The sequence below is a fragment of the Labeo rohita genome, unplaced genomic scaffold (genome assembly GCF_022985175.1).
Source record: "Labeo rohita strain BAU-BD-2019 unplaced genomic scaffold, IGBB_LRoh.1.0 scaffold_343, whole genome shotgun sequence".
NCBI lineage: Eukaryota > Metazoa > Chordata > Actinopteri > Cypriniformes > Cyprinidae > Labeo > Labeo rohita.
Window position 1 is genome coordinate 31,084 of NW_026129261.1, and position 18,948 is coordinate 50,031.

General features: G+C 35.5%; 1 long non-coding RNA gene and 1 pseudogene across 1 annotated transcript; both read left to right on the top strand.

The window, feature by feature from the left end:
• Positions 1 to 342: 342 nt before the first annotated feature.
• Positions 343 to 7,501, top strand: LOC127160398 (uncharacterized). Its single transcript, XR_007826738.1, has 4 exons — positions 343 to 2,466; positions 4,063 to 4,231; positions 5,539 to 5,600; positions 5,720 to 7,501. It is a non-coding gene; the product is annotated as an uncharacterized LOC127160398 (long non-coding RNA).
• Positions 7,502 to 7,665: 164 nt separating this feature from the next.
• Positions 7,666 to 18,502, top strand: LOC127160399 (uncharacterized; annotated as a pseudogene).
• Positions 18,503 to 18,948: the final 446 nt, after the last annotated feature.

Consider the following 18,948-nt stretch of genomic DNA (forward strand, 5'->3'; position numbering starts at 1 on the left):
GTTTCTGCTGCTCATGAAAATGCTTCAAATATTACAAATAATAATGCAAATATTGCATTTAATTCTGATAGATTGTGCAAACACCACGAGAGCTTCACTAACGACAGCAGAAAGTGTCCGACTTGATGGCTCCGTTTTCAACTCCATCCCTGACTGCTCTCGACTAATCTCGTTGACCGCCGTCTGTAGCTGTACTTCAAGTCGAACACACACAGGGATACATGAGGATCAAGAGAAACACATGACTAAACAGGAGCCATGACTGGAACCATGAAAACATAAACATCATGGCATGGACCGTACGTTCAGCAGAAATGTCCTCTGATAGTAAATGTTCTACACTGTCAGAAAAAAGGGTACGGTTGGGGTCCGTTTGTGACACTTAGGGTACAAATTGTGAAGTTGTACCCTCAATGGGTCATAGTCGCACCTTAGGGTACTCATATGTACCATTTAGGGGTGAAAAGGGTACAAATATGTTTCCAACTGTCAGAGGGTCCATAATTGGACCATTTAATCCCCAAACAAAGGTACAATCACTTGTGTGACAAAAGAAGTAGGCCAAAGTGTATGAAACAGTCACCCCAAATAGATTAAACAGAGAATATAATCATTTTCATGAGTTGTTGGTTATTTGGAAGAGATGCATAAAATAACCAAATATATTTAACAGCCCACATCTTCAAGGAGTAGTTCTGAACAGTACACAAGCACATGACATTTTGATTTTGCAGATCATCAAGATAATAACTTTTAAACAAAGCACATGCATTAAAGGAGGCTTTATTTTTAACTGTAATTTTAAACTGATATAAGAGCTGTTTTAAGCTTTGCTTTTAATTTAGAGTTAAACAAATACATGTACTAATCTTTCTTAGCAAAATCACAATGTATTTAACGTTTATTTAACATTACATGGTGAACTACTTTGCCTCAAAGTCAAATACGCATTTTCGCAGCCACTCTTCTTTAAATTCTTGTCGTCCAATGGGATTGTACCCCGCGGTGCATTTTATGCGCGCGAAGAAGTTAAGATTGTGCACGACGGTTATTCGACATCATGGCTGACTCACTGCTGATACTGTCGACGGAGGATCTTCTTCAAGAATTGAAAGAAGCTGGAATAAACGTCACTGAAGACGAAGCAAAGAAATTCAGTGGTAAGTTTTGTTTTAAGTACTGTAAAAATCCGTTGATTCAAGTTCACTTGACATTGCGTCTGTAGCTAGGCCTAGCGTTACCTGACGCGTGAGGGAAAACTTTCTTCGAAAATACTGACCTGACAAAACCAACGCATTATTACATTTAAGCTTATTGTTATTATTACAGTTGTTTTTATTATGTAGACAGAAACTAAGATGTACATTTTCGCATAACTTATACTCTACCGCGACAGCGCTCAAGACGCTGAACAGGCCATAGAAACAATTCAAAATCATCCTGTTTTCTGTGAATCGGCAGATCTAATATTCAGTTTCCCAGAATTTTCTTACTACTCTAACGTTACCCACTAAACATTGGACGTCGTAGTGACGTGACCCTGACCGACGGACCCAATATAGACATGATCTGCACGTCTATCCGACGTCTAGTGTTTAGTGGGTAACGTTAGCCGTGTTCACTCCGGACGCGAGCCTGTCCGGTTTTATTTTAACGTCTCTCCTAATCAGTCTGAAATTCTATAATTTACGAATATAATCCGTGTTGATTAATATCAGTTTTATTTGGTATACGTTCTAAACATAAGAGTCATTTGTCTTGTCACATCGAGGAGTAACGTTACGTCGGCATTGAGCCCTTCCAAGGACAACAAGTGAAATGTGTTTAACATTACCGTTATTTATCAAAACTGGTATACTCGTGAAATAAGTTCTTTGAGCTGCTAATTTAAAATTTTTTTGCTTCTGATCAGTCACTCTCAGAAAAAAAATGCATTTCTCTGTTAGTACGTTAAGTGTACATATACCTTTACCGTTAAGTGTACCTTTTAGCTTTTGTACCTTAGGGTACTACCCAAGTGACAGTTTTGTACCTTTTTCTGAGAGTGTAACGTTATGCCAGAGGTTCTCAGCTCTGGCTGGCGAGATGCATTTTCCTGCAAAGTTTAGCTCCAACCTTGATCAAGCTCACCTGCCTGTAACTTTCTAGTGATCCTAAGGACCTTAATTAACTTGTTCAGGTGTGTGTGATTAGGACTGGAGCTGAAAATTTAGCAGGAAAATGGATCTTGCGGGCCAGAGTTGAGGACCCCTGGTGTATACGTACAAAGTTATTGTGTATTTTTCTTTTATTGTGGATTAAATGTTAATTGAAAAAGACATTGATTTTATTGTTGCTGTTAACCTCAAGCTGACACTGATCATTCTTTTTTTTTTTTTTTTGGATACACGAGCTGAAGGAGGTGGTTACAATAACACTAGAACCAGTGCCAGCAGAATCCTATCAACAAACTTTGACTACAGAAATGTAAGTATAACATTATGTATTATGTATTATATTTGTCCTATGTTTAGTGGTCGACTGATATAGATTTTTTTTATGCCTGATGCCGATATCTTAGAAAGCAGGGTCCAAGTAGCAGATGCAAAGAAACTCAGTTAACATGCTGTGCTAAACATTCAAAATGTGGATTTTTTTTTATATTATTTAATATACTGTGATTTTTGAATTATAAAAAAAATTACACCTGTAAAAAATCTGTAAAATTAACAGATTTTAAACATTGTAACTTATACATTTTAACTTCTTGATTCTGTAATCCTATTATAGTATTTTCCCAAATCTAGTAGTTGATGAAAAAGTATAGTGTTTGCCTTTCTAATATTAAAGTGAACAAAGCAAACACTATTATTATTATTTTTTTTTTTGTTTATCATCTGCTTTGTTCATTTAAAGGAGAAATTCACTTCCAGATCAAAAATGTACAGATAATATACTTACCCTATTGTCATCCAAGATGTTCATGTCTTTCTTCAGTCGATAAGAAATTCTGTTTCTTGAGGAAACCATTTCAGGAATGATCTCCTTATAGTGGTCTTGTAGTTTGAACTCCAAAATGCAGTTTAAATGCAGCTTCAAATGGCTCTAAATGTTTCCAGCCGAGGAAGAAGGGTCTTATCTAGCAAAATGATAGGTCAATTTATATACTTTTTAACCGTTAAACACTCATCTTGTCTACTTTAAGACAGCTAGGGTATGTCAAAAAACTCCCAACTCCAAAATCACCCTACATCGCTGTAGAAGAACCTAACCGATGTTTACAAAGTGAACATGCAAAGACATACCGTTTTTTACCCTAACTGACTGATTACACAGACTAACTGTATTGACCAAGACACAACCAGCATTTGAGGTTAAAAAGTATATAAATTGTCAATTTGTTTAGAAAATGAGTGATTGTTTTGCTTGATAAGACCCTTCTTCCTCAGCTGGAATCATTTAGAGCCCTTTTGGAGCTGCATTGAAACTGCATTTTGGAAGTTCAGACTTGGGGGCAGTATTGAAGTCCACTGTATGGAGATAATTCCTGAAATGTTTTCCTCAAGAAACATAATTTCTTTACGATTGAAGAAAGAAAGACATGAACATCTTGGATGACAAAGGGGTGAGTAAATTATTTGTACATTTTTGTTCTGGTAGTGAACTTTTCCTTCAACAGTTCTGTCTAGTAATTTATTTGACAACTATTTACTCAGTAACAGATTACTCTAAATTGAAATGTTGACCTGCATTCTCTGTAAAGCTGCTTTAAAACAATATGTATTGTGAAATGCGCTATACAAATAAATGTGAATTGAACTATTAAATGTAGGTAGGGCTGTCAGATGCGATTATCATGTGCATCTTGTAAGTAATGCCGTGATTATTCTGTGATTAGTTGTAAATCTCATTCACAAAGTGGCATTTACTACACAGAGCCGTTGTTCACTAACAAGCTATGCAATATTGCGTGCATTATCAGAGATGTATCGCCTCTGATAATGCATGCATTATTGCATAGCTTGTTAGTGAACTACTATAGTTAATGTGAATAATTATATTTCTCTTTTTGTCAATTTTCAGTTGTGTGATGAAGTTGATCGGATGCGTTCATCAGCTGTCAGTTTAAGCCAGCGCTTCAAGGAAGGCTTTACCAGTATTGTGCCAAAAGTGCTTGAGCTTCAAAGAAATACTCCATTGGCCAAAATCTACAAAGAAGCAAGAGAATAGATTCTTGCTGAAGATCTACCAGGTATTGACAGAACATATTGTGATGATGTGTTAGAGCTTTTTTTTTTTTTTTTTTTTTTTTAGAGCTGATAGTTTTGTAAATTAAAATTATAGGTGCTCAGCAAATATATTTGTTGAAAATTTGTGCTTAGTGTTCATACAGTATCTCCATGAGAAACTGTCATCTAGCAGTGGGTGATATGACCAACATCTTGTATCACGATACGAGTAATTGTATTTTATGATAATAATACATCACAATATAGTTATTTTCGCAGGAAATAAGTTTAATTAAAGAAGTTAACTTCCAGAACAAAAATTTACAGATAACGTACTTGCCCCCTTGTCATCCAAGATGTTCATGTCTTTCTTTCTTCAGTCATAAAGAAATTTATGCACGTTTGAACTTCTAAAATGCAGTTTAAATGCAGCTTCAAAGGACTCTAAATGATTCCAGCCTAGAAAGAAGGTTTGCTTATTTATTTTTGCTTGTCCTCAAAAACTTAATTTCTTTAAGACTGAAGAAAGGCATGAACATCTTGGATGACAAGGGGGCGAGTACATCATCTGTATAATTTTAGTTCTAGAAGTGAACTTCTACTTTAAAAAAAGTGTCTATAAAAAATACTAGTCTAATGTAGAGTAAAACATTTTCAAACCTAAAGTAGAAAATAATAAAATAACTAAATATGTAATTACAAGCTATAAGACAAAAAAAATACAACAGAAAAATAAATTGGATAGATAGAATAGAATAGAATAGAATAGAATAGAATAGAATAGAATAAATTAAAAATAATTGGAACAAATTAAATGTAATAAACGTTTTTTTAGGTGTGATTGCTGTAGATTATTAGGCTGCAGTTGCTTTAAAGCGTTAGTTCACAAAAAAAATGTCATCAATTGATCACATTGTTCAAAACCCTATTACTGTTATACATTTTTGAAACACAAGTTAAGATATTTTAAAAAGAGGTTTCTTTTCCATTCAACTACAACTTTGTTGCTTTAAAAAGTTCATAAAGCGATCATAAACTAATCAATAAGAAACCGTTCAGTCCAAATTTTCTGAAAACACTTGATGGCTTTATATGATGATCAGATTTAATTTTAGACACCACACTGTAACATGCAAGTGTATAGCAGTGGAGACAATAGTCCAAATTTTGTTTATTGCACACTCCTACTCTGATCAGCAGTTTATGGACCTTACTGAGCCTAATTATTTCAAAATTTAAATAAATGAATAAGAAAACAGGCCATTTATAATATTAAATTATTGAAAAGTACTTTATTTATTTTTACAAAATGATTCTGACTTTCGTACAGCACTGATTCTGCTGCCCCACATCTTTAAAGAGAAAGCTGAGAGCTTAAACACATTGGGAGAGGTATGGAATTTGTTAAACTCTCACTTTGTAATAATCTGATACAGGTCTGGTTATGTAGTTGTGACAGATGTTGCATTGTTTTACTAATAGATGTTTAACATTTTCTTTTCTTCTCACAGTCTGATGCTGATAATCCATACCCAACCATACAGTTGGTAGAAACTGACTGGAAAATGGCTTTCTCCAAGAGGGTTCAAGTCCTTGTCAAAGCAGATGGTGTGGAGGTGTGCAGGGGAATAGGAGTTGAAGAAGGGATACTTGCAGCCTTCAGTGCTTACTATGTTTTCAACTTCGCTTATCCACCCTACATGAAGAATACAATGACCTTCCTGCAGCATGCCATAGCAAAGATTACTGAGGTGGGTGGCAAGCCCCTTCCAATAACTGTCACCCCGAGTACTTAATATACTGTGCTAAAAATGCCACAACCATATCGATGCACAAGGTGTAGAAGAAAAACCTTCACCTTAATGAAACTAGTTCAACATGTTGGTCTGGTTCACAACCATGAACCCAATTTCAGCATCACCTGTGGACTGAATAACTGCAAGTCATCTTTTACAATATCTATCTGTCTATCGAAAGCATAGGAAGCTTGTTCTACCTCCTGATGATATGAATGCTACTGAAAACATGGACAATGACGATGATTTTGAAAACATGGACTGTCACAATGATCTGGAGAATACTATTGAGCTACAGCCTAGGGCAGACGAAATGCATCCACCTAGTAGGAATGAGCTTTTGACAAATTTTGAAGAAAATCTCTTCAGTTTTATTCTAAAATGTAGAGAAAAAAATCACATTCCACAGACTGTCCAGCAGGAAATAGTGAATGACATCAATTTTTTTTCAACATTGAGAGTGTTTCAAATGTGACCGTTGACAGTATGAAGTATGCTTTAAAAGATGTATTCATAGTTGACTATGTCCACACAGAGGAAATTCCTCTATTTTTTCAAATTAAATACATTTTAAATGTCAACACTGTATGTTTTCTGTGCGGCAAGTTTTTAATACCAGTGTCGTATGATTCACACTTTCATGCGTACACAGTTAAAGTTGACTTTGAATGGAGTGTAATAAAACCAGGGCAAGAGATGGACTTTCAGGCCCTTGATACGTACTCTGCTAATGATAAATTGTTTGTGATACTCAAGAATGTTTAAAACATTCAAATTAAATGTGTAGTACTGTGTTTATGATCAAATGTTTTAAGGGTATAAAGTTACAATTAATATGTACTGTGTACAAAAGATTGCTTTGTGATTCTTGATGTTCAAAATTCGTTTTAGAAAATTTAGAATGTAGTAGAAAAATGTACAGTACTTAACATGAGATCTAGTGCTGTTTTAAAAAAGTGAAATTACTATTCTTAATGTTACATGTTTTAATACAGTAAAAAAAAATAAATGGAAATAAAAAATAAAATGGAAATACAGATTTTGGAAAAAAGTTTATAATGTTAAGCTTGATATTTTTGCTGTTTACAATTTTTATAAAAGGTTTTACATGGTTAAAAAGAGTATAAAAAATTGTTCACTATGCATCCTTTTGCCACATTGTGATAATTAAAACATTGATCCTGTGAAAAATATGAGAATGTAATAGTTTTGAATGTTCAGTAAATGTCATGAATAGCATTTTGGCCTTTTTAATGTGTTGTATGGAGTACAGATTTGCCATCACAAGGTACAAAATGCTTGTCACTGGGGCAGTACCCTAAAAAGGACACATTTGCACCTTTTTTAAAGGTACACTATGGTACCATAGCACTGTAAAGTACAATTTAGTCAGCAGGAGGTACATATTTGCCTTTTAAAGGTACATACTGCAAGGGTACAGATATGTACCCATGTGAAAGGGTACAACAGGTGTACCCTTGAGGGTACTGCCCCAGTGACAAGCCATTGTACCCCTGAAGGTACAAATTTTGCACATTAACTGTGACTGATCAATGATGATATGTTTAAAGATCTGTGTGCTGCGTCTTCCATATTTGGGATCTCCCCTTGCAAGGCAAACTTCTGAGTGCTGGTAGATGACCGGTACTTGGTACTTGGGAATGGGCCTTACTGTTCAAATTCACGAACTCTGCATCCTGAAACCATTCGTGAAGCGACTGGAAGGAGTAGAAGCCCTTGTCGTTACTTTTGTAGAAGATGGTAAGACCATTTTTTGAACTGAAGAAACATTGCCGATCTGAAAGACCTCGATCTTTCATACCTCTTGGATACTTCAATGTCTTGGAACTTTGTGAACTTGCTTTGGTCTTCATCAAACCTGGAGATGTGGTTCTGGATGATCACAGACTTGCAGCCAACAATGGATTGACCTGAGATTAAAAGAAAATGTAATCAAAGTGTATCGATTTTTTTCTTTTCTTTCTTTCTTTTTTTTTTTTCTTTAATTATACATGTCCAACTTGTAGATAGCAAAGACAAATTATGAGAAAAAACAGAGAAAGTTTGGGTTTACGAAAACGAAATGCATTTAAATGATTATTATAAATGATTATATGATTAAATTGAATAATTGGTAACACTTTACACTAAGGTGTCATTTGTTAACATTAGTTAATGTATTAAATAACATGAACAAACTATGAACAAAACATTTATTATACTATGTATTAATCTTTGTTAATGTTACTTAATAAGAATACAGTTGTTCATTGTTAATTCATGTTAGTTCACAGTGCATTAACTAATGTTAACAAACACAACTTTTATAATGCATTAATAAATGCTGAAATTCACATTTTTAGTAAATGGTGTAGAAGTATTGTTCATTCTTAGTTCATGTTAACTAATGTAGTTAACTAATGAACCTTATTGTAAAGTGTTACCGAATAATTAAATGATAAATTATCATACATGAAAAACTGAATAAGAATAAAGAAAACAACACAAATGTATGGTTGTTCTCTTGAACGCTGTTACAGCTTATAACCATTTTAAGGCTCATCAAATCAAACACAGGTAGATAAAGGACACAGGCCAAACATATAAGAGTCACAACTCAGGAATGAATTCAGGAATGAAATTCAACTCAAACACTCAAATAACAAAGCATGACAAAGAATAGTAACCGTTGTGTTTGCATAGATGTTATTATTAAGAATGAACACTAGAGGGAGATATAGCAGTAGAAGGGTGAGAGAGCAGAAGAGAGACGTGTGATACTAGATGAGAAGCGTATTCGGTCTGGATTAAAGTTGTAGTTAATCCAAGGAATCCGTGTGCCATCGCATTCTTTATTGGTTTGTAAATTAAGTAACAGTACAACAGTAACAAAGAAAAAAAATATAATTTCACGGGTAGGGAAGCTAAGAAACCACAGCGCCGTCTCGCAGCCTATTTATCCGGAATCCCAGATGACGTCACGCAACTCTCCAGGAATGGGAATCCCCCCCATCTATGGACTCAGAATATAAATGTCACAGAGATGCAGGTTACAAACACTGTAAAAAAAACAAAAACAAACAAAAACAAAAGATTGCTGCAATTAGTTATCACAATGTTTTAAGAAAAGTAAGTGTTTATGTTTGACTTAAAATCATGTTTAGTTAAGTTAGATATTAGTTGTTAAGTTGTTATAACTAACAGCAGCAGCATTTTTTTTTTTACAATGAAGCAACACACACCTTTTCTTAAAAAAAGGTACAGACAGAACGTCCTACGACTAACAGATTGAATAAAGAGTTTAAAGGTAAACAAACATTTATGTGACTAATCGGAATCCCTGAAACCCTGTATTTCACTTTCCGTTTTGTTGAAACATTAAAGGTAGCACCGCCCACTCATTCCTCATCACCAGAATTCTAATTGCTTCCACCTGTTTCCAATCCTGCCACGCCCTATATAAGACTCCTTTCCCCAGTCCACTTTGGTCTGGTCTGCTGTTCACTTCCCTGACGATAGCTCCTGATTCCCTGCATTTCCCCACATTGGACTCTCTGATGCTTTCTGGTTTCCGTGTGGCTTTCCCGATCGGACTATTACCTACTCATCGACCCAAGGACTGTCAGCTAAGAATATCTGAATTCCAATCCATCTTGCATTCTGTTAATCTCAACTCTGTTAATAAAACTCTGGTTTAGTTTGCCGCATAATATAGGTTAATTTTACGGCATAATTTTATAGGCAATAACAGCTGTTTTTGAAATGACTGACTTACTTTAGTCTTCCATTAAGAAAAGCTTTTCCACTCTGTGTGTTTTGTTATAAGGAGCTCCTCATCTGCGTTTCGACAGTTTTCGGCCTCTTTCTCATTTCCCAGTATTTTCAGATACAACACTTTCCTGAAAGGATTTCAGAAACATGATACAAAGGATAGATATCGATATAATCTATTCTATAGTGTTAAAAACCGTATACAAATAATTTGTGATCAAAAACATCCTCCTCAGATCTATTCATTTTAGTTTTGTACTGTATTTCACTGGTCAAATGCAATCAAGATCATATTTTACTACATTTAATACATTTCTTCAAACAATCTCAGTATCTTCTCAGTCATCTTCTGTCTCATGACATTGAGTATCTTTAGTATCAGGTGATTGTTTTTTTTTCTCTTTATGTGTTTCCAAAGTGCTGAAGTCTGTTTGTTAGAATTGGCACAAGATTATTGAATGCCTGAAAAGAAACACTTTCACTGACACACAAAGCAGCATACAAGCAGTTCAATTCAATTATCCAGTATTCCTGAGGGATTTTTGGGAAGCGTTTGATGACTCCCTCAATGTATCTGTCTGCACTCTTTGTATCTTGTAACCACTTGATGGCGCTCTGATAATACTGCTCTGCACCTTGACCAGTGACGCCATAGTAGAGATCAAACAGAACTGTTTGAGTGAAAGGATCCTCCTGAAAGAAATGTTCCTTATAGACACTATAGGCTTCACCCTGTGATGATAATTGATGAATCATTCTCTCCACCTTTTTATCAAGCTCTGAATTTCTCCCATAGTTCATTACAGGTGAAGCTCCAGCCTCTATAAGTGCTTTCACAATGTCTTCACGGTCATGATCAACAGCACATTGCAATGGAGTAACTATTTGTTCTTCATGTCCATCTGGGTCAGCATTTGCTGCAAGTAATCTTTTCACGATACTTAGTGGAACTCCAGGTGTTGAAGCAGCATAATGTTGAGGTGTCCATCCATTTGTTGAGTGTATGTTTGGATCAGCTGACTTTCCAAATAGATAAGAGCAGATTTCTTCGTTTCTTCATATAACTACTGCTGTTAACTGAGTGATATCTTCTAGACTTTGGTGACTGTAACATTCATCTAGACAAACCTTATGCTGCAGACTTTCATTCACTCCTAGCTTCATTTGATTTCAAATGCCTTGTCACCACAAGCACAAATCAGGCAGCCTACTTGACCTAATTTACACACGCAATTGCGTTGCAGACAACGGTTCGGATAAACCTCTACACATCTCCGACCATTTCTTCATTACATGTAACCTACATCTTTCTACCAGTACACCTCCAGCCCCCTCTACCTGTTACTTTTAGACGAAACCTATGCTCCCTTTCACCCTCCCATCTGTCCTCTGTAGTGTCCTCCTCTCTTCCCTCTACAACCCTTTTCTCATCTCTAGAGGTTAATGCAGCTACAGACACCTTATGCTCTACTTTAACTTCTTGCCTGGACAATATACGTCCTCTCTCTTCCAGGCCAGCACGGTCCACCCCTCTTAACCCCTGGTTATCCGATGTTCTTCGCAAGCATCAGTCCGAACTCAGGGCAGCAGAGAGAAAATGGTGCAAATCTAAAGATCCATCTGACTTGAGTATGTATCAGTCTTTGGTTTCATCCTTCTCTGCTCAAGTCCATACTGCCAAATCCTCGTACTTCCACAAAAAGATCAACAATGCTCCAGACACACGTAACCTCTTCAAAACATTCAATTCACTCCTCTGACACTGAATCGTCAGATCCTCCTGTCCACCCTCTCATCGCTGGGCATCACAGGGATTCCACTTTGCTGGTTTAAATCCTATCTCTTAGGTAGGTTTTTCAGGGTGGCATGGGGAGGGGAGGTATCGAAAGCACATCATCTGGTCACTGGGGTTCCTCAGGGATCAGTTCTTGGACCCCTCCTCTTCTCCATATACACTACATCACTGGGAAACAACATACAGGCACATGGCTTCTCCTACCATTGCTATGCTGATGACACGCAGCTCCATCTTTCATTCCAACCAGATGATCCAACGGTAGCTGCACAGATCTCAGACTGCCTGGTGGACATCTCGGCGTGGATGAAAGAACAGCTCAACCTGGCAAAGACTGAGCTCCTTGTTTTCCCTGCCACTCCGACTCTACAGCAGGACTTCACCATCCATTTAGGTTTGTCAACAATTACCCCATCAAGTTCTGCCAGAAATCTTGGTGTAATCTTTGATGACCAGCTGACTTTCAAAGACCATATAGCTAAAACTGCTCGATTTTGCAGGTTTGCATTGCACAACATCAGAAAGATCAGGCCCTTTCTAACAGAGCAGGCCACACAACTTCTTGTCCAGGCCCTGGTCATCTCCAGGCTGGACTACTGCAATGCTCTTTTAGCCGATCTTCCTTCATGCACAATCAAACTTCTACAAATGATTCAAAATGCAGCAGCACGACTGGTCTTCAACGAGCTCAAAAGGGCCCATGTCACACCTCTCTTTATCACCCTGCACTGGCTCCCGGTTGCGGCATGCATCAAATTCAAGTCACTGATGCTTGAATATAGAACAGCCACAGGCTCAGCGCCCGCCTACCTCCACTCACTGCTACCAATCTACACTCCCTCCAGAACTCTGAGATCCGCCAGTGAGCGACGCCTCGTTGTACCATTACAAAGAGGCACAAAATCACTTTCCAGAACATTCTCTTACACCGATCCTGGCTGGTGGTATGACCTTCCCACCGCTATCCAGAATGCCGACTCCCTAACAACTTTCAAGCGACTGCTGAAAACTCATCTCTTTCAATACTATTTGACTTACAGTTTTTTTTCAATTGCTAACAAGCATTTACCAATACTTGAAGTACTTTTTCTAAACTCTTAACACAGCAACACACCTACATTACACAATTAGCCAAATTGTTCATTTTCTGGCCAAAACCATATTATGTTAAATAAATACAAACTCTACATTTCAAAATGCTGAATACCTTTTTCTACATATACCAACATATACCAACAAAACACAGCAAACCCAATTCAAAAACGAGTCATTCGGTCAAAACATTAACACTAGTTTCTATCCAACAGAAACATACAGTCAATCATAGCACAGTGACTGTCAAAATACTAACAGTTGATGGCTTTACAAAAACTGCATTGATTGTCATGTTTCAGTTTTACCCAAATATAACAGACAATATTTAAATCTATTGTTTTTTTTTTGTTTGTTTGTTTTTGTTTTTGTTTTTTGTTTTTGTTTGTTTTATTGTAATTTGATTTTACCCTAAACAGAAACCCATTTTACATTTTTAGGTGTTGAATGTGTTCTTTCTTGGCAATATACTACCTAAAACTGAATGAGTCATCATTACTTTATAGAATGTACAATAGAAAAAGATAGGGTCCTCTATGCAGAAATTATATTGGAACATTGATTACAATTGCTTTCTAGTGGGTCAGGGTTGGATGTGGATGGTGCCCTGTGATCGCTGATGCCAGTGATCAACAGAAATTCCAACATACGTGGCCTTTGGTTACTATGCAAGCTTGTTTCCGTCACAGAAAAAAAAAAAAGAAAATATTATAATTGTGGCCATTTTTATCTCACAATTCGGACGTACACTACCGTTCAAAAGTCTGGGGTCAGTACATTTTTATTGTTTCTTTCTTTCTTTTTTTTTTTAAGAAATTAATACTTTTATTCACCAATTAATACTTTTATTTATTATTAACTTTTAATAAACTTTTAATTATTAACTTAATACATCCTTGGTGTATTAAGTTAATAATTAAAAGTTTATTAAAAGTTAATAATAAATAATTTACATTGTTATAAAATATTTATATTTTGAATAAACACTGTACTTTTTAAACTTGTTATTCATTAAAGAATCCTTAAAAAAAAAAAAAAGAAAATCACAGGTTCCAAAAGATATTTGGCAGCACAACTGTTGATATTATCCAACATTGATCATTCTAATAATAAATCCGCATATTAGAATGATTTCTGAAGGATCATGTGACACTTAAGACTGGAGTAACAGCTGATAAAAATTCAGCTTTTCATCACAGGAATAAATTCTATTTTAAAGTATGTTAAAATAAAAAAAAAACACTATTTTATATTGTAAAAACATTTTGCAATATTACTGTTTTTTTTTTCTATATTTTTAATTAAATAAATGCAGCCTTGATGAGCATAAGAGACTTCTTTAAAGACTATTACAAGTCTTACTGACCCCAAACTTTTGAACGGTAGTGTATATTCTTGGAATTCCAAGTTTACATCTTGCAATTCAGACTTGTTTCAGAATTGTGAGATAAAAAAGTCACAATTACCCTGTACCCTTTATATTCCATGGCAGACATAAGCTTTTGTAGGTTCCACATGTGTAAGGGGAAAAAAAACAAACATAAAAATGCACAGTCCAGCACACATTCTTACTCCTCTCCCCTACCTTTTCTTCTCCCCTTTTCTGATCCAACTACTCCTCTACCTCCCTTAACTATTTCTCTCCCTCTCCCAGACATTATTTTTTCTCTCCTTGATTCTTTGTGTTGTTCTGCATCCACAAAACCAATTCAAAGAGGTCTTTTTATGTTGATGTAATGGAAAGAGCTTCAACAGCTGTTTATTCCTCCAAATGAGAATGGAATCAGCTATTTCTAAATATTTCATTGATCTGTTACTTAAAAATGCTTATTAGTTGTTAAAATATTTTATAAAGAAATATTTTTTTAATACTTTTGAGCTGCTGTTGTTGCAGAAGTAGAAGCTTTATACTGAATTTAAGGTTTGGAACATTAGATCTTCATTTCTGACATGCTGTGTAGCATTTGCAAATAAAACTAAAAAGATCCATGATTTTGGTTTTGGGTGAGCTTGTATGAAAAGAAAATGTATGCATTTTAGAAACGTGGTAATTGACTGCATATTGTGTGAAAACAACACAAATTGTGTTAATGGTATGGTCACAACAGACGGATGTTGTGCTTATTGTGTTTAGAGTTTTGAAAATGTGACTACAGATAGGACAAAAGGATGTTAGCAACTGAAAAAAACTGTAATATGAAAAAAAAACTTTTTTGTTCTACTCTTTTTCCCTTTCTAGCATGTACATATCTAAACAATCCCTGTTAAATGGTATTATGAGCACTTCCTAAGTCGTTTTGCCTCTTTAGGACAAATTGCTTGATGTATTTCCCACTTGTAAGTTGCTTTGGATAAAAGCATCTGCTAAATGAATAAATGTAAATGTAAATTTTGTCTGACTAAAATGGCATATAATATTGTCAATGAAATTAAAATGGTTTGAGGAAATAAATATTAAACATTTAAACTATTTTTAAACATTTAAAGTAAAACATTCCAACTGTTCCAAAGATTCATTCTGAGCTCCTTAAAATAAAATGAGTACATTGAAGTTATTTTTTTTATTTGATTTATTTATTTTTATTATTATTTATTTATTTTTATTTATTTTTTAATTTTTTGCTGTTTTTAAAAATGTTCCTTAAAACTATTATTTATTGTTCCATGTTTTACAGACTTTTAGTTTTACAACTTTAGTTACACATTTTGACAAGCACTAGCATGTACGTTTCACTTCAAGTTGATGCATTCACATTTGTTTGTCCAAATGCAAGTTAAAAACAGCAGAGCAATCCCCAACAAAGGGTAGAGTGGAGGGAAAATGCCCCCTTAAGGACTGTGTAATTTTTTTCTGTGAAACAAAAGTTAAATTTGTTTGGAAAAGTTATCATAGTTTTAGTGACAATGACATAAATTATAAACAAAGTATTAATAATGTCAAGAGTTTTAATGTTAGATTTTTAACAAAAATAAGCACTTTGCTTTATACATTTACAGCAAAATCAGAGTACATGCAGTTTTAGCTTAAAATTAAAAATATATATAATTAAAAAAATTATGAATTACAAAATGATAATAGCTTGTTTGAAAAAATGTGTTAGCTTATGCTAACTGGCTGGATACATAGCTACCTGATGCTAACTTCAGGTCATTTTTAAATACAAAATCCAAATATTTTTATTTAACCAACTAGTTAGAATACAACTGATGGAAAAACAAAGACGAAAATTCTGTCACTCTATTTTTATTAAATAACATGTACTCCCTTATCTACAGGCCTTTGTAACAGAGGAAGCGAGACGAGAGACGAGCGGATCCATATGCAAACTTTTATTGTTGGGACGAGACATAGACATGGTCAGGCAGGCAGGGTCAAACAACGGCAGACAGGTGTATGGACGGCGAGACAAGAGTAATCCGAGACAGGCGAGGGTCAATCCAGCGGCGAACGTAATCCGTATGGGCGAGGCAGTAGAGTGGTCAGACAGGCGAGAGTTCCGATAGGCAAAAACAAGAAAACTAGACACAGAATAACACGGGATAACGCTTTGTATGAAAGATAAACAATTCAATACTCGGCAATGCGTGACAGGAAGACCGGGGCTTAAATACTGTCTCTGATTGATAGGAGCAGTGGCTGATGGGGAATGTAGTCCGGGGTGTGGTCTAACAGTCAGTGTTAGAGGTGAGAGCGACATCTGGTGGTGAGCGGTCCGCAGCTCACCGACCAGATCCGTAACAGCCTTACTGTTCTCACATCAAATATAACTGCAAAGTTCTACAAAACAACAAGCTTTAAAACACTTTTTTTCTTACTGCTGAAAATTAAATAATTTACTGTGAAATCTGTTTTCTCTACGGTACATCACCAATGTAAGTTTCAGAAGTGTAAAAACTGTCTTCACTTTATCTTTATCTTATTTTCCAACACTCTTCCCTGATACGGAGATCAAACCATTCTGAACATGTTAAATAGAACAAAAATTCATTTTGGATCAATCTATCGTTATGGCACAGTTTATTCCCTTGAACCTAACACAATGTACAGTACTGCTGCAAATAAGTTTTTTTTTTTTTTTTTTTTTTTTTCAGTAACCAAATTTTTTAACTTATACTTTTGATATTATTAATTATCTTAAGTTTAAGATATAGGGGGAGAGCGGGGATGAAAGTACCATTTTTCAGAAAAACATAATTTAAAAAGATATTGTTGTAGACAGAGATAAATTTTTGCTGTGACCTATAACTCAGAAGTGTGGTCTGTCAGTACCAGGTGGTATTTTGTACAGATGTAGAAAGACTTCAGTATAATTTCACTTTGAACATAAGTTGCACATTGTTACTTGTTACATTGTCCCGACCACGTTGGTTGGGACAAAAGTGACACACGGGTGTGTAGTGGACAGCACATTTCAGGGCCCAGTTTATGGCGGGCCCCTCGCTGACCACAATAGTGGACAAAGGTTTGCTACATTTTGATTGGATCTTGGTGGACTAACATAAGCAAACTGTCCAATGCCATCAGATAAAGATGCCAGGACAACAGCCAGACACCTCTCAGAGGGCAAGAAGAAGATCTTTGGTACAAAGCCCCGGGAAGGACAGAACTTCCTATTGGTCAAAATGCAGTTTCTGCCCTCCACCCACCTTGAGACTGATTCCTAAGGTTTTGGCCTGTGACTGACCATAAAAATTCCTTAGGACCTCCAAATGCAAACTGACTAGAAACACGACTGACTCAGGATAAACGCAATACAATACTCGTCCCAGAATAGTGAGAAGAGCCTCATATTTATACTGTTCGTGATCAATGGTCCATGGTGAAGTGCAACAGTCTGTGTAATGTGAAATGGCAAGGCGACCTCTGGTGGTGAGCGGACTGATGATCAGGACCAGATTCGTGACAGTTTTAAATAAGCTAAATAGTAGGGGTGTGACAGGAATTTAGCTCACAGGATGTGACAAGACAAGAGTTTGGGTTCATGAAAATGAGATGAGATGAGATGAGATTTTCACACTGTATTTTTAAGAAATCCTTAATGATGAAATACATGACTGGAAAACTAGGCTGCAGGTGCTTTTTCAAATGATTCACAACTGACTGGCTTCTCTCCTGTATGATTTCATCTCTCTTCAGGCCTTAGAACTGTACATGAATTATGACAGGAGCCTCATACTACATATATTATCGGATCTGAAAATACGTTAATTTGACTAGAAACACCAGAGACCAGAAATGTAAAGCATTGTTTCATTCAGGCGAGACATCTGCGTTCAGAAAAAAAGGTGAATAGGGAACAGCAGACATTTGCCAGACACTAGGCCGGGGTGGTCAACGGTCGGTCCTAGAGAGCCACAGTTTTTATCTTGATGAGAAACCCCGTCCCATGTTAATATCACAGTTTGCATAATAACAACGTCACAACACATATCATCAGCAATCAATAAAAACAGACATCAGACAGTTCATTTAAAACATGCTATTATTTTTGAATCACAAACAATTACTTTCTTTAAATTCATGTCATTTTAATATTAACTGGCTGATACAAATGATCCAAGTTGATAAAAAAGTAAATGTACTGCCTGGTTAATCTATTCAGTAGGTTAAGGTGTGATGAAGGTGATGATAGATCATATCTCCACATCAGGAAAATTTAATTCAATCTCTTTCCTACATCCTGTCAGAAAATATTTGTTTTGTTTGGTACCCAAGATCAGTGTTTTTTACTTTTTTTCTAGTACCTAAAATTGTATCACCAGTCTTCTATCAGCACAAGAGGCAGATGGAAGAAGCCACAGAAGAACAGAAAGGAGGAGATGAAGTGATGGTGAAATGAGTTTATTGAAAAATTTTAGTTTGTGTCTGTATCAGTGCTCAGTCAAACTTCATGTGGCTAGCACAAATCCAGCAATTGTTATTATACAACAATCAATGGAAATGTACTGCTTCATAACATCATCCCATGTTGTTAAAAACCTAAATTCGTTCATACACTTTCAATTCGCTTGCAAAGACAACAGTACAACATAATATTATAATGATCAAATAATAATGTAAATTAATTTTCAACAAATCAGTCAATAAAACAAGTTTAAATGATTAATATAAATGATTAGGCTATATGATTAAAATGAATAATAACAGTGGGGAAAATAATTATTTGATCCCCTGCTTATTTTGTATGTTTGCCCATTGACAAAGAAATGATCAGCCTATAATTTTAATGATAGGTTTATCTGATCAGTGAGAGACAGAATAGCAACAAAAAAAAAATCGAGAAAA